We start from the raw sequence: 27,444 nt of genomic DNA on the forward strand, positions 1-27,444 counted from the left end.
TTGATGAAAAGCGTGGGCACTATGGCACAGGAGACATGGGGCACATGTCTAGTAGCACCTGTCACACTTAAGGTAGCTCACTGATATACTCAAAAATAATTGGTAAATTACAAAATTACTGCCCCCCACTGGTGGTAATTACTCGGGCCACATTAGAAGCAAGTGGAAGTATTTATTTTAGCAGTAAGATGCTGAATATGTTTAAAATGCACTTCATAGATGTTTGTTACCATTTTGAACCACTTTGCTGGCGAGGGACGGGTGGTGGTTGGGAAGGGCAGTTCCTTTATTGTTACATTGCAGTCCAAATACATGTATTAAGGATACACTGCTGAAATAAATTATATTTATAAACAATGCAAAATAGTTAAATAAAAGTATTGTTTTGTACATCGCCTAAAGTTTATATGCTGCAAAGGTATGCAGAACCCCCAGCCCCCGTCCCTTATGGTCACTAACATTAATCTGGATAACGTAAATGACGTGCATGGCAATTATCCTGGGTTTGAATACTGTGATGGTCTTACATGCCTTCTGAGCTACTCTGGTGCCTGCCTAGTCAGGTTCTCGCGGTGGATAATGTGATGGCCCTGCACCCTTCCTTCGTTTTTTAAAGCAGTAACACAATGTCAGCCCCGTTCTGGCCATGCACTGTGAGGGTCTTGCACATCAGCCTCAGTTTATGCCATGGGAAGGTTTTCCACACCTCATTCAATTTCTAGTGGGAATGGCCTTCACAGTTATTTCAATAAAGCTGAATAGTAAAGTCACAGTTTACAGAAGATAAATTTTCCACAACAAGAATAATTTGCAAACTCTTATTTATTCAAAAGTTGTTCGGCACAGTGGCAGTTTAACATTCAATATTAAAATGTCATAACTAGAAAATGCCTGGATTGCAGGAGTGAAGAGATGCATACAAATGCACTTGCATGGGCAAGATCCCAACATAATTTTTATCCGTTCTTACAGCTGTTCGAGAATCGTTTCTTAGCCTGAAAGAAAGAAACATTTTAAATCTTTAAAGGTATTCTTACACTAACTCTAAAGCATACATTTTGCTCAGTATTAGAATATGTTTGGGATAATGTACTTCCATCATAGGTAAGACTACTTGCAAGTCAACTAAGAGTTTGGTGACAAACCAAAGAAGCATAACTAAAGATGGAGGGCTTGATTTATAACAGAGGGTGGCCAGCTGCTCTGCCAGGAGGACGGAGTAGATTACGCTGTAGCCATGACTGAAAGACTACCCGCCAAATGTATAAATGACTGCCAAGAAGGAGGTCATTTACAAAAGGCATTGGCAGGAAACGCTGTCATGCCGCTTCCTGTCCACACATTTTACTGTTTGCTACTGGGCTATGTCGGAAGGACGTGCCCAGTACCAAACAATATATTTTTTTCTTTTCAAAAAGAAAGCCCCAAAATGCATTTTTATTTTTTAAAAGAAATAATACAATGCTCCCATCACCATGGAGGTCTTCTCCCCATCAAACCCAACTATTTAAGAAGCAGTAAAATGACAACATGTCTGCCCATCTGATTTGGGCGGGCGGCCATTTAGCCATTTGTCCGATGGCCCTTACTCCTCAGGGTTATCAGAGATGTTTGGCCACGGCAGAGACAGATCAGTCTCCACCATGGCCTAACTGAAGGTTCACCTGCAATTAAATCACGCAGGCAGACCTTGATATTGTCGGTATGAATATTCTGTTGCAACAGAGTATACATACCACCAATATATTAATCGGATCCAGAGTTCCTTTCAGTGTTCACAAAACTCTGGGGTGACTTGCAAAATGTATTTTACGTATGGTAGAAGGTATTTTATATCTCATAATAAAAGGCCACACAATGATTATCCCTTCCCAGCACCCATTATATTCTTGGTATTTTGCCCCTTCTGATCAAAGATATCTGTTGGTAGCAGATAGTAAACACGTTACGTACCTTTAACAACAGTTCACCAGCATATGTACTATTCATGGATTCATACGTTTCAATATTTCCCTGTCATCAACCTTCGAGCACCCGTTATAATTTACATTGTGATACAAAAAAAGTATATTTGAAACAGTTTAAAACTATGTTACTTTAGTAGCACAATCCTCTAGTTAGAAACACCTGGGCTTCAACCAAAGAGGCGAGAGTACACTGATCTTCACTTATCCAAAACACTTTGATCCATAAGATCTCTACAGCACTGGTGTGAAAGGATATATGTTTAAAGAGCTTCTGATCAGGGAGGGGAAATAATCACATGCGATGGTAAGAAAAATAGCAACACTGAATAACTGCGGTTAAAGGAAAGTGACTTATTTTTTCTTCAGCATGGATTCTTTCATAGATTCACCAGCTTGAATCAGAATAGCAATTAGTATCCAGTAAATAATCCATATACATTTTTTCCATAACATTCTGTGGCATTATGGAGTGGATTATGTATAACTGAATCGAGACTTACCTTAGTGGAAGAGATAATGCAAATCCACATGACTAAAAGCCAATTCCCTGAAAGAGTAAAAATCCAAGCAGTAATGTCTTGTGAAGTTGTGGCGACACCTCTACTTTGCAGCTCTACGGATGACTGATGGAGGAACTCATCATAAATGTTGCCATGTGGAGAAGTGTGGCTCAATGGTTAGAGAGGCAGACCCTGATGCAGAGGTCTAGCCCGGGACCAGGGTTCAATTCCTGCCTCAGCGGGTCTTGGGCTCAATTTCCGAGGACCTGATAATTCTCGCCTCGGTGCCTATTCTAACCATGGGTCCCACTCTGCAACTCTGGGCAATAGCTTGCTTAATCTCCACAACGGCCCCAACAACGCTAGGATGCCTGGCTTCACCTTGGGGGTGCCCAGGAGTGGGCACTTCACAGGTAAAAGCCAGGAAAGGTTCCACAGCGGTATGCGTACAACCGCCTGAGATACCCCTTCGGGGGTTCATTCGGTGCGATATACAAATACTACTACATTTACTACATGGCAGCCATAATGGGCTGACACAGAAGAATGTATGCAAGGACCAGAATTAATAGTGACAGATGTCAATATCAGCAGCAATGCATCTTGGTTTAAGAGGGAATGCCTAAGAGCCAAAAGTGTTTCTGAGACTGATGGAAGCATTTGCGGATATTTGATGAGTTCAGCTCTTGTTTAGCGCATATGTTAGGGTCTGGAAGAATGCTTTGAGCATTTTGAATTTGTGAGAAGAAAAAGACTGACTTTATGGAAGCGAAATAAGGGTGTGTTGAACGAAAAAGAGTGAATTTCAAAGACTCGCTTAGTGGATGCGAAGGCCAGCAGCAAAGCAGTTTTCAATAACACAAATTTGTTGCAGCTTTGTGAATGATTTGGGATGGTGGTTTGAACAATTGACAAAGAACAGCATTAATCTTCCATGGGAAACATGTGGGTACCTCATGAGGCACTAGATTTTGATTATTTGAACGAATCATTTATGCACATAACTTAAGTATAGTGTATCCAAACTGACTGATTGTTCTGTTGGTTGTTGTCTTTTTATATGTGTCTGGATGGGTATTACACCTCTTCTGGGATCTTCTGGATAAGACCGAAGGTAGGAGAATGATTAACTACTAAAATACCCAGGTGATGTTTTTTTCACTTATAATTGAGCAGTCGCGAATACGGTCCTGAAGAATGCAGCAGGATACCTCTCAGGCTCCAAAATTAGTCTGCTGAAACATGCCTTTGGGGTTTCTCCAGCCGGGCTGCTCAATGCAGCTGGGCTGTAGAAACTTGGTCGGCACAAGATGGCCAGCCAAACACACATGAGCACTTAGGGAGGGCAACCAGCACTCCTCCTCCCTCCCATCCCTCAGCCCTGCCCCTCCCTACACACTGGCAGGGCCAGAGGCTTATAGATAAAACAATATTGAAATATTGTTAAATTTTTTTTCTGCTGACTCTGAGCCAATGGGGTGGGCAGAGCTGCCCCTGATCAAAGGCATGCAGGAGGACACCATGCCCAGTAACGATTTAAATAGATGGACAGACACTGCATCTACTTTTTGAATCTTCAGAGTGAGAAACTGTATGCAAAGAACTATTCTGATGGATAGGCTGAGACAATTTTGATATTCAAGATGGAGCCAGTTAAGCTAAGTGGCACACTTTTGCTCTCCATAAAGGTTAGTGCTTTAGGTACCTCTAGCTTTGGCATGGATTGAAATTCCACAGGAAAGTCCCAGTGGAGGTAAGGGGGGTTAGGGGAGGCAGCAGCACACTGCCTCACATTTCAGCTCCAGGCATGCAGGAGCTCCAAAGCTCGTCAGCTTGTAGTCTTGCGTAGCCTTTTTAAACAGCAAAGAAAGGGGGAGGATGGTAGGAGCACACTGCCTCACACCCCAGCACCATTGCCCCTTGGCATCCTGGTTAGTGTAGTACAGAAATTCACACTTGCATCAAAGTTCATTATATGTCCCAAAGCTAGTGCAGTCATTGTCGTATCTGTAGACATATGTTTCTGGATTACTCTGTCAACAATAGGGAAGTATTCGGTGGTTGCTGGACATGCTGACACAAATTTCCTCAGGTCAATACCACTCTTGGCATGCAGAAGCTCCATAAGCCTATAAGCTGACAAGCTTCAGAGCTCCTGCATCCCAGTAATGGCGTTGGGATGTGAGGCAGTGTGCTCCTAACCCCCTTCACAGCCCTTGTGGAAGTGCCTGAATTTCATCACTTGACGTTAAAATCATCATGGAGAAAACTGAAAGAAAGGGGATGTCACTGGTCTATAGATCCTTGATACGCTACTCCCCTGGCCACTTCCTGAGTCTTAATGAAAAATGGGAAAGGGATCTAGGTGATATAGATGATGATGAGTGGAGAGAAGCTAAAATGGCACCCTGTGTCCTGGCCATCTCAGACTGATTCAGTTTTCAGTATCTGTATTAGGTTTCCTTTCATCCCTCCAGGCTGTGGAAGATGGGCAGGCCTCCTCTCTGGCGTGTAAAAGATGTGGGGGAAGTCCGTTGGCAGGTTTCTACAAACTGTTTAGGAATGCCTGGCTATATTACAATATGGGTTAGAAAATTATGATTACTTGGATGGAGTGACAGGTCATGCCAGTCCTCATGAACCCAACCATTCATTGTTGGGAATAAAGGATGAGTGAATAGTTTGCAGAGCACCCGGATTTTGGCAGGATTGGGTTTCCTGTTAGCAAAACCTTTATATGCAAGTAAAAGGAAACATTTATCGCCAAACAAATCTTGAGAAATGTCAGAGGAGAAAGGGCCAGTGTACGCTGGTGGAGGAGTGTGTTTACAAAGATTGAGGATGTCCCACCATTTATTTGAAAATATGGTTGAAATGGAGGTAGCAGAGGTAGAACGCTTTATCATGTGCTGGGGTTTATTGTAGGTTCTGAATCCAGTTCCTGCAAAGAGGCTAATGGCTGGCACCCCTAGGATACTGTATGAGGCTGGGGGATGTTGATGCGATAACTGTATCAAAAACGTTGTATATCCAATTGAAGTTGAGAATCTATATCTGTTTATTTACAGTTTTAGAATGCAAATACGTTTTGGGCAAAAAAGGTAATAAGCATTTACAATGCAATGGTCTCAGCATTATTAAAGGTAGAGCTATTGCCATTGCTCATGACATTTAAAAAAAAAATCATAAATAAATGGCATTGTCATTTACAATGCCAATAGCTTAATCGCTCGCATATGCATGACCTATTGCATTTACACCCACACAGAGCCACCCACACACACAGAGCCACCCACACACAGAGACACACAGAACCACACAGAACCACATACACACAGAGCCACACACACACACAGAGCCACACACACACACAGAGAGCCACACAGAGCCACACACACACACAGAGCCACACACACACACACAGAGCCACACACAGACCCCCCCCACACACACACAGAGCCACACACAGAGCCACACACACACACAGAGCCACACACACACACAGAGCCATACACACACACACACACAGAGCCACACACACACACAGTGCCACACACACAGTGCCACACACACAGAGGCACACACACACACACAGAGCCACACACACACACACACAGAGCCAAGCACACACAGAGAGAGCCACACACACACACAGAGCCACACACACACACAGAGCCATACACACACACACAGAGCCCCACACACACACACACACAGAGCCACACACACACACACAGAGCCCCACACACACATACACAGAGCCACATACCCACAGAGCCACACACACACACAGAGCCACACACACACACACACACACAGAGCCACACACACACACACACAGAGCCACACACACAGAGCCCCACACACACAGACTAACACACACACAGAGCCACACACACACACACACAGAGCCTCACACACACAAAGCCACACACACACAGAGCAAAAAACACAGTTGATGGACAGAATGCAGAACAATGTCTTACATTCACCCCAGTACAAAGATCTGGGCCTAAATCCATCGTTCTTTTGCACTCCACACCACCCTAGGTCAGACACTGGCTATATGCAAATCAGCCTTGACCCTGTGCCTCATGGGAACAGTCCAAACCGAACTACCAAGCCATGTCTTTCCTAGACCGGAATCAAGCATCCAAGGACCGGTTTCTGGCTATCAGCCTTCTTCAGCCTGGATAGCTTGACTCCAGTGATGTGGAGAGCCTGGGACTCACGTCTGAGTATACCCAGCCCACTCTGGGTGAAAATTGCAAAAAACACAGTTGATGGACAGAATGCAGAACAATGTCTTACATTCACCCCAGTACAAAGATCTGGGCCTAAATCCATGTATGACCATCAACTGTGTTTTTTGCATTTTTCACACACACACAGAGCCACAAACACACACACACACAGAGTCACACACACACAGAGCCACACACATAGAGCCACACACACGGAGCCACACACACACACACACAGAGCTACACACACACACACAGAGCCACACACACACACACAGAGCCACACACACAGTGCCACACACACAGATCCACACACACACACACAGAGCCACACACACACAGAGCCACATACCCACAGAGCCACACACACACAGAGCCACACACACACAGAGCCACACACACACACACAGTGCCACACACACAGAGCCACACACACACACACACACACAGAGCCACACACACACAGAGCCAGTGCATGAGGTGTTACAATTTGTCCTTACTTTTGGAGAGAGCCGCTGGATAGTTTCCTGGATCTATAAATGGACTTTTCGTAGACCAAGAACACCTGAGCCTCCATTGGTATATGAAGCGCACCTGAAAAACCCTGGAGTCATTGCAGTGTGGTGCAAAGACAGAGAAGGCTAAAGGGAAATTTTCCATAGTTTCATGAGAAGCGGGCCTAGGGACGTGTTCATAAAGATAAAATGCATGCACCTTGAACTAAAAGTGCATACATGTAACATGCATGCACCTTGAACTGAAAGCGCTAAACGTAACGCGCATGCCGCTTTCAGCGGGAACGTGCGTAAACGTAACGCGCCTGTCGTGTGCGTGAAACTTGCGTAACCGTGACGTGCGTTCAGCTTGATCGAAACGTGCGTAAACGTAACGTGCATGCTCGTTGAGCTAAAAGTGCATTCACGTGACACGCATGCACCTTGTGTTAAAACTGCATACATGTAACGTGCATGCACCTTGAGCTACAAGTGCATACACGTGACATGCATGCCACTTGAGCTAAGAGCTAAATGTGCATAAACGTAACATGCACTCGCTTTAGCTAAAAGTGCTTAAACCTGGCATACATGCACCTTGAGCTCAAAGTGCATACACGTGACATGCATGCGCCTTGAGCTAAATGAGCATAATTGTAACATAGCATGCACCTTGAAATAACTGGGCATAAACATTGTAACAGTGCATGCACCTTGACCTAAAGCAATGTGTGCTAAAATCACACTGGTGATCAAAATGGCATAACTGAGACAGGTTTTGGAGCCAGTGTGCTCAGCCATGTATAGTAATGCTAACACGCGCGCCACGAAGTGTAAATAGCACATGAACTTCTGTAAGATGTGAATATTATTTAGTTGCATGACTTGGTCAGCCCATGCCAGGTGTCACAGAGGTGGTGTAGAGCCGAGTCTACTGTTTTACAGTGAGAAGGCAGTTTAATCTTAAGGGTTTTGTGGGCACCGAGTAAGCAAGATTTTTTGGGGCCGCTGTTTGGAACAACCTTTATTACCCACTCTGTGCTAACTTAAGCCTTTATGCACAAAATGGTATTGATTTATATATTAAGGGTTGAGATAAGCAATGCACAAAGGTGAGCTAGAACGTTTGCCTTGGGGGGAAAGGGGGTTTGAGGGGCAGGGGCTAGGAAAGTGGGGACTTGCCCACTGTGCCCCTGCCTTATAACACCTCAGTGGGCAAAGCGGTGGTCTGGCTGGGTGAGCGACACCTGCTTACCTGTCATCCATATGCATGTGTGCACGAAGCCCGAACCCTCACCTCTCCCTCCGCTGGCACGCAAGTACGCGTCCCGGCGTCACTCAGGTCTGGGCCTGCGTGACCTTGCTCGTCCCATTCTCTTTGCTCTCCCTTCCCATGCTATTGAGCGCTTTGACTCTGCAGTAGGCGCTGTGGGCGACTTACTCTAATGCCATTGAATGCTTAATTACGTGCATAAATATATAAAGATAATAACTTTAGATTGTTTTCCACCTTTCCAAGTCTGTGCACTCTGAGCTGTATCCGATAGTGACACCCCCTTCCCCACGCTGCCGTTCGCTTTCTTTCCAGTCATCTTGCACAAACACACACCACGCACAAACACATGTAGGAGAGGGTGTGGCATAACGGTGAGAGCTGAAGACTTTGTTGCCAGGTCTGGGCCTGCGTGACCTTCCTCGTTCCATTCTCTTTGCTCCCCCTTCCCATGCTTTCGAGCGCTTTGACTCTGCAGTAGGTGCTGTGGGCGACTTACTCTAATACCATTGAATACTTAATTACGTGCATAAATATATAAAGATAATAACTGATAAGTGCGTACCCAACGCCTTTGATGACAGCCGGATATCTAGATCAAAATAATACATCAGGGAAATTAATTTCAGATATCTAAAATTTTTCAGACCCAGGCGCAAGTACCTCCTCTAGTCCAGGTTTTCCCTTTGCGTTGCTCCTCCTGGTGCATTCCCGGGAAGAGATGCTGTGGGCCCAGCCGGGAGGACATGCTCAGCACGGTGCTGGTGCCCATGGGGAGTGCAGGCTGTGCGCGCTGCAGGACGGGGTGCGGTGGGGCTGCTGCTCGTGCGCTCCGGCTCCCGCTCCGTACCTGTGATCCTGTGCGAGAATTTGCAGCGACTTCTTGCGGCGGCGGTCGGGGACGAAATGGCATAAGAAAAGCGCTGCCATTTTCGGATTCGGGGGCGTGTTTTTTGCGTTCTTAGTGACGGATGATGTCCAAGGGCGAAAGAACGCAAAAAACACGCCCGAATCCGAAAGAGACGGGGCTTGAACGGAGTGACGCCCCTCTCCTCCAATGGCTGGCCTCCGTTTAGGAAGCCAGCCAATGGAGGAGAGGGGCGGGTTCAAGCCCCCCTAACCTAACAACATAAAATCTTCGGACTCCTCCCACTGCGATGCAGTGCGACGGTCCTCGACCTAAAAAGGATGGATCCTGGAATTGCACTGAGACTGAGGTAGTGAGGTACAGAGGAGATATTCTCATGGCCAGTTTCTTGATGAACTTTGTGCATAACTGTATGGGATTGCTTACATTTGCTAATAACCTACCTTTCCCAATTGCAGAGACATGGGAAGAGTTGTTGATCTTGGTGACGGAGAAAGGCAGCAACTGGGGCGATGCACCTGAGGAACATCCTTGGCACTAAATTCAGGCCAATGGGTAACACCTTGAATTTATAGTGGTACTTGGCTACCTCAAGTCTTAGATACTTGCATGGGTTCAGGGTCGCAGACAACTTGCCGCTCCAGAGAAGTCAAGCTCTACTTCTTGAAGCAACTGCAACTACTCCTGGTTTTCCAAAGTAATCCATCTTTCTGCTGTCTTTGTCTGGTGGAGCAGTGTTAAGAAAGATAGATTCATGGAATGAACTTGAGTGTCACTACAGAGTCCGGCTTTGAGTGTACAGTAAGGCATGCAGGTGTATCGTCAGAGGCACTGAATCTTTTGTGGAGCTGGCATTGTCCAAAGAATCAGTCACTACGAGTGTAGTTCAGATGTAAAGGAACCACAGGAGATCCAGTGGTGCTGGTAAAAACTAAACTGGTCAAGCAGTCTGTGGCTGCGCTGGCTGAGAGACACCTTCTGGGCATGCTGGCGTTATAGGAAACTAACTGCAATAGTTGTGCATCATTTTATCAAGGGCAACAAGTGCTTGCAAGACTGGAAATTTGTTGCAATGGCTTTTGTAATAAGTATGTCAATATCCCCAGTGGGATTCGTCTTCCTCCTTGTAGTACCCCTGGCTGTCGTCCTCATTTCCATACTCTCCCTTTTTCTCATCATCTTCTTGGCACTTATGTTATGCTGTGTTGAATTGGTGGCTACCAAACAGACCTTAGTCCGGTGACTCCCCTTCTGTGTTGAGGATTTTTAATGGCAACTGCTGTGGTTCTTAATTAGGAGATATATCCTCCAGTATCAAGGTATGCTTTGCAGGTGGTAGGGATCAAGAAACAAGACCTATTTTTTAGTGCCATTGATGATGTGCCATTGATTGTGGTACTATTGATGATGGTTGAAGAAATGACGACCAAGGGTAGCATTAACCGTGTCTTGAAGGTGGATGATCTGGAAACTGTTGAGAGTCATTGACGAGCCGTCGTCCAGAGGTATTAAGTGCCGTTGTCTTTGTGATGCACCTAAGATGACAACTTTGGTGTCCTATCCAGTTTCTTGTCGGATTAATTTTGAGACCTTGCATAGAGGTTCCGATGAAATAGATAGTGGATATCAGTGTGATTCAACGACACATCTCGCCCTAAAAACAAATTAGTGGGGAAAAAAGCAAAAGTATTGCAAACAGCCACTTGCATTCTGTTTCTCGTGCACAAACATTTACTGCAAATGGCACATTGTGGTAATTTGTTTTAACTGCATGGCATGTAATTATACAAAGTGACAAATTCGGGAGTAATGCAAAATGTCCAAACTTATGCAAATATTGCTGGCATAATTTAAATGTCACCCAGGCCTAGTCAAAAATGTACTTGAGAGGTAGTAAGCCTCCCTCAAAATTACATTTGGGTGTTGGCTTACCTTCATACAGGCACTGGGAGTGTGCATCTTTTTTTGTAGCAACCAATCTTCTTTTTCATTAAATGTTTTAGCAGAGAGTTTTTGACAAACCTTGAAATCTGTGGATTTGTTCTCTAGATATGGGCAGTACATGCAAGCCACATTGACAAATTCGGGAGTAATGCGAAATGTCCAAACTTATGCAAATAATGCTGGCATAATTTAAATGTCACCCAGGCCGAGTCAAAAACTTGACTTGAGAGGTAGTAAGCCTCCCTCAAAATTACATTTGGGTGTTGGCTTACCTTCATACAGGCACTGGGAGTGTGTATCTTTTTTTGTAGCCACCAAAGCAACCAATCTTCTTTGTAATTAAATGTTTTAGCAGAGAGTTTTTGACAAACCTCGAAATCTGTGGATTTGTGCTCTGGATATGGGCAGTACATGCAAGCCACAGGTGGGTTAGCCACAAATAACTAAGCAGTAGCTAAATGCCCTATACACGGTTTTGGTAGAAGAGTTAGCCATTTCTTGAGGAAAAGCTTTCTCGTCCCTAACTGGTTCAAAATAAGAGCAGAATACAATCATTCAATACCAGTCGCAACTCTTAAAAATTTAGTAAAAATACTCCAAGAATATTCCAATGACGGACAATAGTCTTAAAGGAGAGCTCTGAAAGGGACTCTCTTACATAAAACGTGCAGTGGAAATTTGAATAATGGAAATCTCTAGGGGGAGAACAGATTACTGCACTCTAACCTCATTAGTTAAAGTTTGGTTATTTCCTAATGACTTGGTTGTGTTACTAAAGTGGCGCAGTTTTTAGCTGTTTCTTTTGTAATTTTATTGTAATGCTATTGAATGTTACCATGGGGCTCAGTATGACGATGGGGAATAATTTGAGCTTGTGAATCTGTGAAAGATCCAATGCTAGAGAATGTAGATAGAGTAAGCATGAAATATGTCACTGTTTCTATTAAATTGATTGTAAGCTATTTAACATAAGTATCAAAGCTGGTTTATGTTTCAGAACATGCAGACAAATCTAAACGAAACTATGAAGCTTGTAAATCAATGAAAGATCCAATGTTACAAAATGTAGATGAAACATGAAATTTGTGGCCTTTTACGTTAAACTGGCCTTAAGCAATTTACCATAAGTAAGTATCAAAGCTGGTTTGTGTTTAAGAACATGTGGCAAAGCATAGACGAATTCTTGTTGCGCTTTACTAAACTGCACTAAATAACTCTTCTAACAAACACCTACTGACAACATATTTTCATGACAGAAAGCTCTCAAGAATGGGAGCTGTAAACAAAGTGTTTCCATATAATTGTTTATGTAGCAGTTAGTCTTTTGGTCAATACGTGGCTTGATACTCTGTCTGCTGGTTCAAGCAGCAGAAATTAGGACATCATAACTTAGTTCCAAAACAATATTACAGTTGGATCTTAATTTGTTCTTCTTACAGATGGTAGTGATGTCACAATTAAATTGTGATAAGAAAAATGGAGACAGGTTTTTATACAGGGATTGCAGATCTGAAAACTTGCTCTAATGTGTTCTGTTGTAATCATGAACAGAAAAACATGTAACAATTAATATATGTTTAATAAAGTACTAATTGTGTGCCAGATAGGAATATCGATTCTATCCGTTGTAAAGTTTTGCACAGTATTGCATTTGATGATAGCTCTTCTTGGCATCAGAACCATGATGCTTAATGTTGTGCATTGCACATTTTAGTAAGTGTAACTTTGTTCTCAAACCTGAAAGCGAGGGGTTTTAAGAAGAATAGATTTAGTATTTGTGGATATGAATGCTATCTTCCCTTGAAGGTTGTCCTGTGTTTCCTTGAGGTAAAAGATCTAGACACATGCACATTAGATAACGTTTCTGCTGAAACTAATTGCCTTTTCATGGTCGCTCTTCATTAACTTGTAACTGGAGAAAATGTAAATATGCTACACCAACATTAACATGTTTTTTTGTTTTGCAGTTTCTTTTTATTAACAAAAGGTTGTGCAACACGTGACATATGTTGGTCGTACCACAGACATTAATTAGTGTACAAATGTTCATAAATGGTATCACAATTCTGTTTCAGTGCTGTATTTGACATGATATAAGGAGGTTTGCAGTTTAACAGCCTATTATGTACATTGTTAACGATGCAAATAAAAAAAAAGGGGGGGGGGGGAGAGGTCAGGTTACAGAGGACTCGGCCTCCTTTACTCAACTGAACAACCAAGAAGAGTCCCACTGCGTGGGAACTGGCTATCTTCTCAGTACCGGTTATAGTTTAAGGAAAACAAAGAATTTTCTTAAAACACCCTCACCCACCAAGGTGTCCCATGGTAGCATACTTCATCATAGGGTTCTTCCCGCCCGCTGCGGGATGGGGTGTGCTGCGACCGACAAAGACGCGGGAGCTCTTTGTGAGATGTAAACTTTAAGCTAAATGATGATATATAACCGGCAAAACATGACCTAAAATAACAGTAACGCTCTGCAAACTGACCTGAAGATAGTCTCGCTCAACGTCAAGGGCCTGACTCATACGATTAAAAGGAAAAAAGTTCTAGAGTATTTAGCAAAAACCAAAGGGGACATCATCCTCTTGCAAGAGACGAAACTAGCCAGAGAGGAAGCGAACAAGCTCAGGGCAAGATGGATCGGTCAGACTGCCTGCTCCCCTGCAGTAGGGAAAAAGGGTAATCACCCGGATAAACAGTAGATACAAGATTACTATTGAAAAAGAACAATGCGACGACCAGGGGAGACTACTGATCACTCAATTGAAAAGTGGAGATGAAACCATACTGATAACCAACATCTATGCCCCCAAGACAGACGACACTGGCTATTGGGAGGACGTAGGGAGACAAATAGAAGCACACCAACCGTGTGACATGAATGTACTAGCAGGAGATTTCAACCTCGCCCTAGATCACACCCTAGACAAACAAGATCACGGACCCGCCCCCACCGTCCCTCACCAAACTAAAAAATGTATGCATCAAATTCAACCTAGAAGACCCGTGGCGACTACAACACCCCGACACCAAAGACTACACCTTTTACTCTAACGTGCACAACTCATATAGTAGAATAGACTAGATCCTGATCTCAGCCTCACACACACACCTGACTGAACACACAGACATCGCTGCTAGAACGATATCAGACCATTCATGCATCAGCCTACAACTCACAGGCAAACACAACGAGCACATCACATGCAAATGGAGATTCAGCAATATAACCATGGCAAAGAAAGAAGACAAAGACAGAATACAGAGAGCCATAGAGTATTACATTGCAGACAATGACATTCCAGACACTGACCCAAAAAGACTATAGGAGGCCCTCAAAGCCACCATCAGAGGGACGCTGATAGAAATCAAGGCTAGAAGAGACAGGGAGGCGAAAGCGCAACTAAACCAGCTAGAACAGTAGATCAAAGGCCTAGAAAGGGAACACATCAACTACCCCAAAAACGCAACCACACTAGTTAAACTCTCGGGGAAAAAAATATGAATTCAACAGAATTCTAAGCGATCGGGCAGGAATGTAGATCAGGAAATGCAAACAAATCAACCTTTGGGAGGCTAACAAAGCGGTCAAATCACTTGCATCATACCTCAAATACAAACAGAGAAAACAAAGCATTTCAACAATCACAGACACAAACAATAAGCCTCATACTAGAAATAAGGAAATCATCCACACTTTCAGGGAATTCTACAAAGAACTATACAAGAAAGACGCAAGCGTAGAACAGGAAGGATTCTCAGCTTACCTAGACAAACTCAATCAACCCAAGGTTTCAGAGGTGGAGGTAAAGGCACAAGGGCAGGACATAAAAACAAGCGAGGTCACCGCAGCCATTAGGGCTCTAAAAGGCCCCCGGACCGGACGCACCCTTTTATAAAACATTCCAAAACCAACTAAGCCCAGCGCTGGAGAAAGTCTTCAACCACTGTGGGAAGGTAGGGGCAGTCACAGAATCGATGTTACAGGCCAACATAATAGTTAAACCAAAGGAAGACAAAGACCCACAATGGCCCAAAAACTACCGCCCTATATCACTCACTAACCTAGACTGCAAACTATACTCCAAAATCCTGGCCACATGACTAAATAGAGTGCTCCCATAGCTAATCGGCAACCCACAGGTAGGATATCTAAAAGCACGCATGTCTCACGACAACACGAGACTCCTCTGCCAAGTCACAGAACACTCAGCCAGAACAATTAACCCCACGGTAGCCATCACGTTAGATGCGGAAAAAGCCTTCAACAGGGTATCCTGGCACTTCCTAGAGAAAAGCATGTAAGCTTATAACCTAGAGGTGAGCTTCGTGCGGAAAGTCATGGTTCTATACAAATCCCCCAAAGCCCAAATAGCAATTAACGGGGCTACTTCAGCCCCTTTCGATCTAGAAAGGGGAACGAGACAAGGTTGCCCCCTATCTCCTCTGTTGTTCGTCCTTGCCCTTGAACCCCTGATCAGAGACATCACAGATAACGGTAACATAGCAGGAGTAAACATTAACAACACTACAGCCAAACTGGCTGCCTACACAGATGACCTGCTCATAATAACAGAAGAGCCCGCTCGCTCAATACCTGCCCTTATGCAAACTATCGATAGATACGCAAAACACTCTGGATATGAACTCAACAGAGACAAGTCGGAGTGTATGCCTCTCAACATACACACACACAGTGTAGTATTGGGGTCCGCCGGACAAGCCTGGGAACCGAGCTCCGTGAAATACCTGGGCATTCACTTCTGTAGGATGTTAAGATCGACCCTAGAAAAAAACGAGCAAGCCACGCTGGAAAAGATAAAAGGCCTAATAGACACTTGGTCGCCCAAGTTCATCATCTGGTGGGGCTGTGTAGAAACCGTGAAGATGATGATCACTCCCATAGTCAATTACCTAGCAAGTATACTCCCCCTGGCCTTCACCGACGACTTCCATAAAAAAATTGACCGGATGCTAAACAAGTTCATATGGCGCGACAAAAAAACAAGAATTAGCCTCCAAAAACTGCGACTAAGTAAAAAGCTAGGGAGCCTCAACGTAGCGGATCTAAGAACTTTCCAAACAGCCTTCATAGCCAGACAAGGAATGTACTGGGTACTGCCTAAACAACCCTACACCCCAATCTGGTTCGCTATAGAGAGAGCCACCTTAAACAATGCAGACCCCCTTACACTCCTCACAACAAATAAGCAAACGTACACAAACAACCCGATCTTCAAGATCACTAGGCATGCGCTGTTCAAGGTAGACAAAAAGATGGAAGTCAGCATCAGAAATTCACCATGGGAATCATTCTGGAATAACCCTAAATACGGAGGCGCTAGGGGGCGCACAGCGGAATGGCTGCCTGAACTGCAGCTCCGCCGGGCGATCACCTGCAATGTGATCCATTACCGCTTAAACCCCACCAACCCACATTTCGCGACCATCCAGATGTGGGGGAAGATGGGGGGCATAAGCGGACCTGGACAGACGCGGTCTCTACCCCCGCCTTGCAGATCGTTGCCGTGATAATTGCGGTGAGAATCGGACTGCCTGACAAAATGGCCGGCGGCAGATTGCGGACCTTGAGCGAGCACAGCAGATTCAGCGTGGGACTGCCCGGCTAGCCCAGCGTACACAGCCCGGGGGTAAGCACCTGCCACCTGGCCCAGAGTGACTGTTTTGCGCTACTCTCACCCCCGAGTAATACCGGCTGAGTCTGTCATCACCGTGGCCGCGCGCCTGACAACATGGCGGCGCCTCTTGCTGAGGTGGCGGGCACTTCAAACTCGCGCCGGTGAACTCGGATTCGGCTGTGCTGAGCTCCCTGACCGGCGGATCGGCGTGAGGGGCTGCTGGACATACAATTGCGTGGCATGTGAGCCCGGGGACGGCTCATCACCGGCGTCCCGGCACCACCCGACCTGGCAAGCCGGGGAGAGGATTCCTGAACTGCCTGGAGGCTTCAGCAGCGGGAGATCGCGCAGAAGAGGTAGCATTCCCTTTGTCTGGCTAACTGCGGTGGGGCCCCCCCCGGAGACACAGGCGCGTCTTATCGCCTGACTTCGCGATGTTGCTGGCATAATCTGACCGCGTCCCACCCATAGCCCACACACCCTGGCGAGAGACTCCTGGCGCCAGCCTGATCAGACGCAGAGTTGACTCCACGTGCAGCTGCTGGCTACCACTGCCGGGGAATCACGGCGACGACGGTCAGAGTAACGAGGGCATCTGGGCCCACATTGCGGAAAGTGCGTTCACCGGCCACCACAATGGGGAAGCCAGATAAGCAGCAACCAAAACTTTCCTTTGACAACAGGAAGGCGACGAAGCCTGCAGAAGATATGACGGAGACCGGCGGATCTTCAGAATCACTGCCAACTAACAACATAGAGAAGATTCTGATGGCAATTCAATCGAATCTGCAGGATATAAATGGTAAGCTGGACAATCTGACATGCAGGATGGATGGCATGGCTGCTCGACAAGAAAAACATGGCGAACGTTTGGATGAAGCGGAAACGAGAATCTCGGCCGTTGAAGATGAAGCGCGAACCTCCACCACCAAATGCGCGGGAATGGAACGAATTCTGGAGGTGATAAAAGCGAAGGAGGAGGATTTGGAAGCGCGCTCGAGGCGCAATAACGTGCGAATCACGGGCCTGCCAGAATCGACCAACACTGGACGAATGGAACATTACGTCGAGGGTCTATGTAAGGATATCTTTGGTGCGGAGGGCCTGTCGCAGGTCTTCATTGTGGAGAGAGCCCATAGGTCATTAGGCCCCAAGCCACCGCCCGGTGCTACGCCTAGGCCGATTGTGGCGCGGATTCTCAATTATCGGGACAGGGACACGATCCTCAGGCTCGCAAGGGAGAAGGGCAGAATCACCCATCAGGGCAACTCTCTGGAGTTTTACCCAGATCACACGGTCGCTGTTCAGCAAGCACGTAAGGAATACACCGCAGTGAAGGCTAAGCTGCGTGAGTTGAACATTGGCTACTCTATGTTATATCCTGCCCGACTTCGAGTGGTGTGGAAGGAGAAGACGATCGTGCTGGCGACACCCAAAGCGGCCCTTGACTTTGTTAAGAAGATACAGCGGGAGGCGAGGTCAGAGTCCCAAAATGATCAGCACGGAGACTCGGACTGATGCAACTGGTGATATCCATCGTTAAACAGCGGTGAGTTTTGCTGTGAAGGTGGCTACAATAGACTGCTACATGACCATCCTCAGCCGTACTGGGCTGCGCCGACTGGTACGAGACTCCTAGAGGTGGGGTGTTGGCGCTTTAATTCAACACTGGGCATTGGAAAGGTGGGGAACCGTTGGAATGGCAAGGGCTGAAATACACTCCTGTCCTGAACTGTGACTGATACCCATGGCTGGCCCTTGCTACCACGCTCTCCCCACTGGGTAATTGGTCACACAGCCACGTTAGACTGTAAATATTGCTGCTGCTGTGGGCGATGGGTCAGGTCCTTCCACGTACATATGCTCGTAGACCCTCTGATCTGGAGTGGAGTAGCGAAGGAGGCGGGAGACCATTTAACACTGCGATGCATATCACGTTGCAGGGTGCAGACTTACAGAGGTGAGATCGTACCTGCCCGCCTCTGTTTACCTAACTACATGGGACCAGGTAGTTGCTGTGTGTGGGGCGGGCTGAAAACTGGCCGGCCTGGGCCTAGTTCCTAACATATGCATCTGTTCACTGTGGGGTGTAGCTACATTTCCCCTATGACTGCGCCACTACTTGCACACATGTGAGGAGTGGTAATGGGGAAGTGGGGACTATGGATCAATGGACACATATATTGCGAATATGTTCAATTTTCCTAGTATCGCCTGCACCCGTCCACCGGGTGAAGGGTTGTGCTCCTGGCGGTCCTCCATGAGGGTAGTACTCAACGCAAGTTCTTAGTATGAGCACTGAGTTGTTGGTTATGTGGTGGAGGGATTTGTGCTCTGAAGGGGTATGGCTCCGGCAGGTTGGGGTTGCTGGAGTGGGTGGGGTTTGGGGAGGGGGGATGTTTGACTGTTTACAAAGACTGAAGGCATTGCAAATGTGCACATTCTTAGGTTCTCCACGGAGAGAGATTGACATTGCAGCTTATGTTCATAGTGCTGTGTGTGGACAGGCAGCAGGTATGACACTTGAGTGTGCAGGGATGAGTTGTATTGCATTATTTACGGACACCAGGTTCTGGAAGTGAGAGCAGACTGTGCCTAAACGTTCTTACTTGGAACATACGGGGGTTCTCGCGCCCTCAGAAAATTAGACAGGTATTTGCTAGCCTTACCAGATGGAACATTGATATAGCATTCCTGCAGGAATCACACCTCGCACGGAACACTCACGCTACATTGGGGTCGAGATGGGCGGGGGCGTCCTACAGGGCCTCATACTCATCTTACTCCCGGGGGTGCTTATTTTGATTAAGAAAGGGATCAACTTTGAGGCAAAGCATGTGACACAGGACCCCTCTGGCAGGTATGTGCTTGTGACAGGTACACTAAGGGGCCAACATGTGACACTCCTTAATGTCTATGGACCGAATACTGACGCACCGGAATTTTTTCGGGACGTTTGGGGACACTTGCAGAAACATGCTAACACACACATGTTATGTGGGGGGGACTGGAACGTGACATTGCGGGACGGACTGGACCGCTCCTCACAGTCATTGGAGCAGCACAAGCAGTCAAGACTGATGGTGGGTCACATGATGGGGAATCTGGCTTTAGCGGATCTCTGGAGACTGCAACACACTGACGTGCCAGGCGCCACGCACATCACCGCATCTCACAATAGTTGGTCCAGACTGGACTACTGGTTGGGTTCCAAGGACGTGGCTCTGTGGGTTCGTAAGTTGCAAGTGCTGCCACGCACATTATCGGACCACAACCCGGTCCTGTTGCAGATAGACATTCCGCATTACGCACCCCCCCCCATTCCAATGGCGATTTAATTCCCAGGCCCTCACAGACCCAATATATGTTGACACCTTGACAAAGGCGATAAAAGACTACTTCGCTAATAATTCACAGACTACGGAAGACCCGTGTCTCCTCTGGGAAGCCTTCAAGGCCACGATTAGAGGTGTCTGCATTGGCACTACCATAGGAGTACTCAAGGACGTCAGGTGCCAGATTCGCCGCTGCGAGAGACAAATGAGGGACTTAGAACTGCTGTATGAAACAACGCAGGATGTTTTGTTGTTACCCAAGTTGCGCGACTTACACACTGAACATGCTGATTTTTTAGCGTCGGAAATTAAATACTTGGATCGCAAACATGTAGCTAGGGCCTTTGGAGAGGGGGGTAGACCAGGGAGTGTACTGGCGCGGAAAATATGTGAGGGACGGGGACAATCGGCGATACTCCGAGTCAAATCTGGGGAGGGTGTATTACAAACACACTCAACAGACATATTGAAATGCTTTGTGGACTCCTTCAGCACGCTATATCAATCTCAACCATCAGTGACAGCTGAGGAAACGTATGACTACTTGCATGATGTGGCGATTGGCTGGCTATCGGACGCACATAGGGAATACTTGGCTCAGCCCATCACGGTGGAGGAGGTAACTGAGGTGATCGCTTCACTCCCAAATGGTAAGGCACCGGGTCCTGACGGGTACACATCCGAATTTTATAAAAAGTTTGTGGATATCATCGCCCCCTATCTGGTGGACATGTATGGTACTTCCTTTGAGAAATCGTTGCACCCCCCCACGCTGCGGGAAGCATTGGTCATTGCACTCCTAAAACCATCCAAGGATCCGGAGGACTGCGATTCCTACAGACCTCTGTCCCTGATAAACGTAGACTCGAAAATACTCGCTAAATTGCTAGCTGTTAGGCTGTCCCCTTTGATGACCCGCCTGGTCCTTCCGGACCAAGCGGGGTTTGTTCCCACCAGGTCCACCTCGCATAATACCAGATCCCTGTTTGCACTATCGCACTACCTGAAACCCTCGGTTAAAGCGGTGGCTGTCATGCTCGACGCCGCGAAAGCATTCGATTCTATTGAATGGCGTTATATGCTAACTGTCCTCAATAGGATGGGTTTCCCTAAAAGGTTTGTCCAGTGGATTTCCTTGCTATATACGCAACCATGTGCAAGGGTCCGGATCAATGGCTATGTTTCAGCTCCGTTTGACATTGGGCGGGGCACGCGGCAGGGTTGCCCCATGTCACCACTGCTCTTTGCGCTGGCGTTAGAGCCGCTAGCGTGCATAGTGCGACAAAATTACAAAGAATCGGCGCTGCAATTTGTGGCTCGGCCACTGCACATATCGCTCTACGCAGACGATATGCTGCTATACGTTCGCGACCCGGAGGTTCATCTAAACCCGCTACTTAGAGAGTACATCCGATTTGGGGGACACTCGGGGTTAGCGATTAATTGGTCCAAATCCTCACTCATACCTCTCACCGATGCTACAACTCCCTTTGAAGTCGATTACCCGCTAGAGTGGCAGCAAGATCCGATTCGCTACCTAGGGGTCATGTTTCACAGGGATCCAGACGAAGTCATGCGAGCAAACTATGGAGTGGTACTCTCCAAACTGGACGATAAGATCCGTCGTTGGATCCATTTACCTCTATCACTAGCTGATCGAATAGCGATCGTCAAAATGAACATTTTGCCCAAGTTACTATACCTTTTTAATAACATACCCATCACGCCAACACAAGAGGTCTTCCGCCGCATAAAGTCCCTGGTACTAACCCTGATATGGGCGGGTAAACAAGCTCGTATTGATCTGCAGACACTGACGCTCCAGATTGCGCAAGGCGGCTTCGGGGTGCCTGATTTTCTCCTATATTACCTCTGTGCCCAGGCACAGTATGCAGCATACTGGTACCATGAGGTCCCCTATCTCACTCACGCGGCCATTGAGGAGGGAGATGCCCATCCTGTCCCCCTGTCTGCGATATTATCGCACACCAGACCACCACTACATACAAAGGATATCAACACTGTAGACACCACGATTAAAGCATGGAACAAGCTAGGGCAGTTGGCTCACAAAACCCCGTTATATGCACCGGACATGCCATTGCAGTATCATCAGGCGCTGTCAGTCACTAACGAAAAAGTGGGGATGTCTTTGCTGACTCGAGCTGGGATCGACAAGATGGGTGACGTGTTTCAGGGAGGCACGTTCATAGACATCGACCAATTGAGTTATATCCAAAACCAGACTCCTATGTTCCGATTCACGTACTATGTATGTATAGGCATTTATATAGCGCACTACTTACCCGGAGGGTCCCAAGGCGCTTCGACCGCTGCGAAACCCTTCCTGGCTTCCCTGAGAGATGGTCCCTTAATGGGTATCTCCAGGGTGAGACCAGGCATCCCCGGCGGTCTGGTGGGGCCGTTAGTGAAGATGAGGCAAGCTAATGCCCAGAGTTGCCGAGTGTGATCGCTGATCAGAGTGGGCACCGAGGCGACAGAATTATCGAGTCCGCTGACCCTGGCCCAGAAACCTGCCGCGCCGGGAATCGAACCCTGGTCCCGGGCCGTCCTCTGCTCTCGGGTCTGCCGCCTCTAACCAGTGAGCCACACTACTTCGGTTAACCAGGGCATTGAGGGAATATTACCCGACATTCCCTGCGGAACCGGAAAGCCTAGCACCTCTGCAAATGCGGATCACTACACGGGATCTATCACACTTAGTGTCCAGACTGTACACTGCTGCACAATCAGAAATAGCAGGCCACGCACTTAAGGCTAAGGGGCGGTGGGATGCACTACTAGATACTCCACTAACAGATGAGGAATGGAACAGCTCCTGCGCGCTAACGCAGATACTGACACCAAACGGGAATCTGAGAATTATTCATTTCAAGTTCATTCACCAGGCCTACTACACACCGACAAAACTGCGTAAATTTGGGTTGCAGGAGGAAGACAGGTGCAAGCGTTGTAGCAGGGAGGGTGCGGACTTTGTGCATCTGGCCTGGACTTGTGCGAGGGTAGCAGGGTACTGGGAGGAGGTCACCGCCACACTCACGGTCATGTTGGAGGATGAGGTGCAGTGCACGCCACAGGTCTGTTTGCTGGGTATTATACCCCAATTCAGAGCGCTGAAACGAATGTTCTGTGCAATCGCCTTGTTATTAGCAAAAAGGCAGGTGGCGCAATGTTGGCACAGCCGTAGGGTGCCGACTACAAAAGTGTGGCTTCATGACATGTCCACCTGCCGGGATAAACTGCAAACATATGAGGAGAACTTACCAGCGAAATCGAGGTCGAAGGACATATGGTGTTTCTTAACAGACTACCTAAACTCATTGCAGGAAGATGAGGAGGACTAGCTCGTCTTCTAGCTATACTGGCGTGTGTGATGTTTGGTGTGCGAGTTAAAGTCGGATGGAGGCTGCACTAGGGGGATACCGGGGATACTGTTCCACTCACTATCTAGGTTGTGTGTGAGGGCAATGTAAGGTCTTAAGTTGGGGTATGTTGAACTTTCCTTTTTCTAAAAATGACAAAATGTAAGACTCATATCGACTGTCTGCTAAGAGTCCTACGGAGGGTGTGCAAGGCGGCTCTGCCTGAAGTTTCTACACTGCTTTTCATGGCTAACTTATTGTTTATTGGATGACCATCGTCTCCTGGCGAGCCGGCCCCAGGGTTGTAGGCTCATGCTGTGTAATTTGCTTTGTGTTAATAAAGGTCTTACACAAAAAAAAAAAAGAACCCTAAAATCAAATACAGACGCAAAACCCTTGACATGAACACATGGAAAAAGTAGGTCTCTCTTACCCAGCTCAGCTGGAAGAGGAGGGATCGGCGCAAACCTTCAACAGTATGAGAAACAGACACAACTTCCGCGAGGTAGAACTGTACAACTTCCTGGCCATCAAGACAGCTTTAACAAAAGCTATGCTATCCAAACACCAGCCCTCAATATTCAGATACATGGAGAACTTAAACAAGATAGGACACCAGGACTCACACTTATACAAGCTGCTCAGACCAGGCACATCCAAACTAAACACAAAAAACAACACCTACTGGGAAACACAACTCGGCTCCAATGTCACAGAACATGAACTACAGACATTCTGGGAAGCCCCATCAAGAAACATGATTCCCCCAGTGCTAGCGCAAACGAAATTCTGGCTCTTACACCAGGCTTTCTGGACACCTGCCCGACTTGCATCCATAGGCATCAAAGACAACGACAACTGCTGGAACTGCGGTGAAGCAGAGGGAGACCTCGCTCACCTCATCTCCCAGTTCAGTAAAGTCACCAGATACTGGAAAAAGGTGCTGAGCTTCATCAGTAAAGCCCTAGGCTGCACGCTACAGCACACTTTTGCCACAACCACCACCGCACACATAACTACAGATCTGGCCACTCGACAAGACAGGTTCCTACTAGACTTCCTCCTGACAACAGCAGTCAAAATCGTACTAGCCACGTGGAAAGATACCACCAAAGCCTCATTCAAAGGGTGGCTGAACTGGATCACATTCCTAAGGGGGGCGGACATCACTGCATTAAGGCAAACACCCTGGAAAAACCTCGCCCGGGCTATGTGGTCAACTCTTGACAAATAACTCGACACATACAAGCCACCGTAACTCAAACGCACACGGCAGATGAACTGCTAACTGCCCACCGTAGTGTAAGCTAACACCAAACAACAGCCACACCCATCTATGTGTTGTCTTTATATGTACCACAAGAACGCACGCAATTACCTTTATGTTCAATGTTAAGTGTTTTCGCCCACTCGTGTGAATAGCGGGCAGACTCAAATATAAACCTGCACCGCCACTGACATGCCCTTTTTAACTGTCTTTATGTTGAGTGTCACAGTGTTCCTTTTATATCTCTGTATTGTGAAAATACCAGTAAAAATATATTATAAAAAAAAAAAAGAATGGGAAGGTCTATTAGTGGTTAAAAAAATACCTGGCTAAATGGGAACTGAATATTTATTCAATCATATAACTGGTATTTTTAGAAGAGGGGAAAGGAGAAACACATGTCTATTTGTGTCGGTGTCTCACGGTCGCCATATTTTAAGCGATTACCCCAAGGCATTTCTTCAGGACCATGTAATGATCCCTTGTACCACTCCTAATAGTGACACCAACTAGATCTTCTTAATAAATATTAAGGGAAAAATAAGTGCAATACGATAATCAATCAGTATTTTTTCTGTAAAGTTCTGGAAAGAGAAGACATTGCGATATTGCTTACATTTCAATAAAGATAATTGAAGATTAACTAGAAAACACATTACCGAATGTAGAAAAACATGTGATATATTTTTCATTATCTGCTATTGTGCCAGATTAATCCTAACATTGTTGTTGATTGTATTGTGCTGCCCTTTAAAAGCTTGTAAAAATTTACAAACAAGACAGTACAAAACATGTTACATAAATCACAGTCAGTCAAAACCATTTATACGGCTAATAAAAGACATAAAAGTACACAAGAGACAACAATTTTCATACAAACAAAACAATTAAAATTATCTTAATACATTCTAGTATGAATAAAATATTCCAGTTACAAACATTAAAAAATACTGGTAAAGAGGATATCTCATAATTCATAGGTATAGCAACAAATACATCAATTGAACCTTGTCCTCTGTTACTTATTCACAAATATATCATTGTATAAAATCAATCCAAAATGTAAAATATCTAGCACCCTTTTTAAATATGTCTAATAGGCGCCACCAAAAAATTAGCAACATTAAAAATGTCCCAGGGGTTATTTAACATCTGCATAAAACCCCTCCCCTTTAAAATAGGACTTAAAACTTTCTCTGCATGGAGCTGAAATGATCACATAACATTACAAAATGCATGGTATCCTGTGTTGAGAAATTGTCACATGTGCAGGGACCTAAATCATTTACCCTACTCCTTCCCTGTACATCTGGTAAGAGACAATGAATGAGATTGAGGCGAAATCTGGTTAGGAGAAAGCAGTGAAAATGATCAAATACAGTTCTATCTGCGGAACAGTCTTTAACAAAAAATAAGCTTTCACTGTTGGTTTCATAATCTCCAACGCCTCTCTCTATACAGAAAACACATTTAAAAATTAAGCTTTAACCCAAGCCAGATCCTCTTTCACTATCTGGAGCCCTGCTGCAGATTTATATCCCGAAATCGCAGACCCATACCTTGCTATAGCAACACCGTTAGATCTATATATGTTGAGTAAGGCTTTGAGGGCTTCGCTCCAAGTCGGGATGCAAAACCTTGAATGGCAGCTATGGACCTTGGCATTCCATGTTTTTTAGCCTTTATCTGGGATGCCCATGAACCCCTCTCATCGAATAAAACTCCCAAGTACGAGACGGAGGAAGCCCTTGACAGCTCAACCCCATCACAATAAAAGGATTTAAGCTTTTTTGGCTTCTGCCCCGTCGTCATCGTGTGCACTTTGGTTTTATTGACAATGACAATTAGGTCCAGAGATTGCATAAAGGAACCAAAAGAGCCCAGGAGTCTCTGCAGACCTACCGCTGTGCGGGCCAATAGGACCGCATCATCTGCGTATAGGAGTGCAGGGATGACCCTGTCTCCTACATGTGGGATGTCTAAACTGGCAGTACTAAGGGAGGTATTTAAGTTATTTATATATAGGTTTAAGAGCAAGGGAGCCAAAATACAGCCATCTCGTACCCCTTTATCTACTTTAAAGTGCTTAGTGCATTTGTCATCTTAGTTGACTCTGACCCTGGCATAAAGATTCCTATAAAGATCTGCTAGAAAATAAACTAGGCAATGGTCCATCCCCATACCTATCAATATTGCCCATAGCTTTGATCTGTTTACTAGATAAAAAGCTGAGGATAGATCCATGAAGATCAGCTGTAACGTACCTTGTTTCGACACTGTGTATTTCTCAGCCAAAAGGTGCAAGTTTAAACACTGATCTTGAGTGCTTCTACCTTTTATAAAACCATATTGACAATCTGTTAAAATTCCAGTGTCATCTAGCCATTCTGAAAGTTTACTTAAAATTACGCTGGCTAAAACTTTGACCACTGAGTGAATCGGAGAAATGGGTTTATAGCAGCTTGGATCACCTCTCTGATCCTTTTTAAAAACTGGGATGATGGTAGACAGAGACCAGGATGGCGGA

General features: G+C 45.9%; 1 protein-coding gene across 2 annotated transcripts in view; it reads right to left on the reverse strand.

Moving 5' to 3' along the window:
* Positions 1–804: 804 nt before the first annotated feature.
* Positions 805–27,444, reverse strand: part of GPAT2 (glycerol-3-phosphate acyltransferase 2, mitochondrial) — a 1,776,577-nt gene continuing 1,749,937 nt past the window's right edge. For both annotated transcript variants that reach the window (XM_086944751.1, XM_086944750.1), the window contains one exon: positions 805–995. The gene's annotated coding sequence lies outside the window, so the exon portion shown is untranslated. The remainder of the gene's footprint in view (positions 996–27,444) is intronic.

The sequence above is a fragment of the Lissotriton vulgaris genome, chromosome 11, assembly GCF_964263255.1.
Source record: "Lissotriton vulgaris chromosome 11, aLisVul1.2, whole genome shotgun sequence".
NCBI classification, from domain to species: domain Eukaryota; kingdom Metazoa; phylum Chordata; class Amphibia; order Caudata; family Salamandridae; genus Lissotriton; species Lissotriton vulgaris.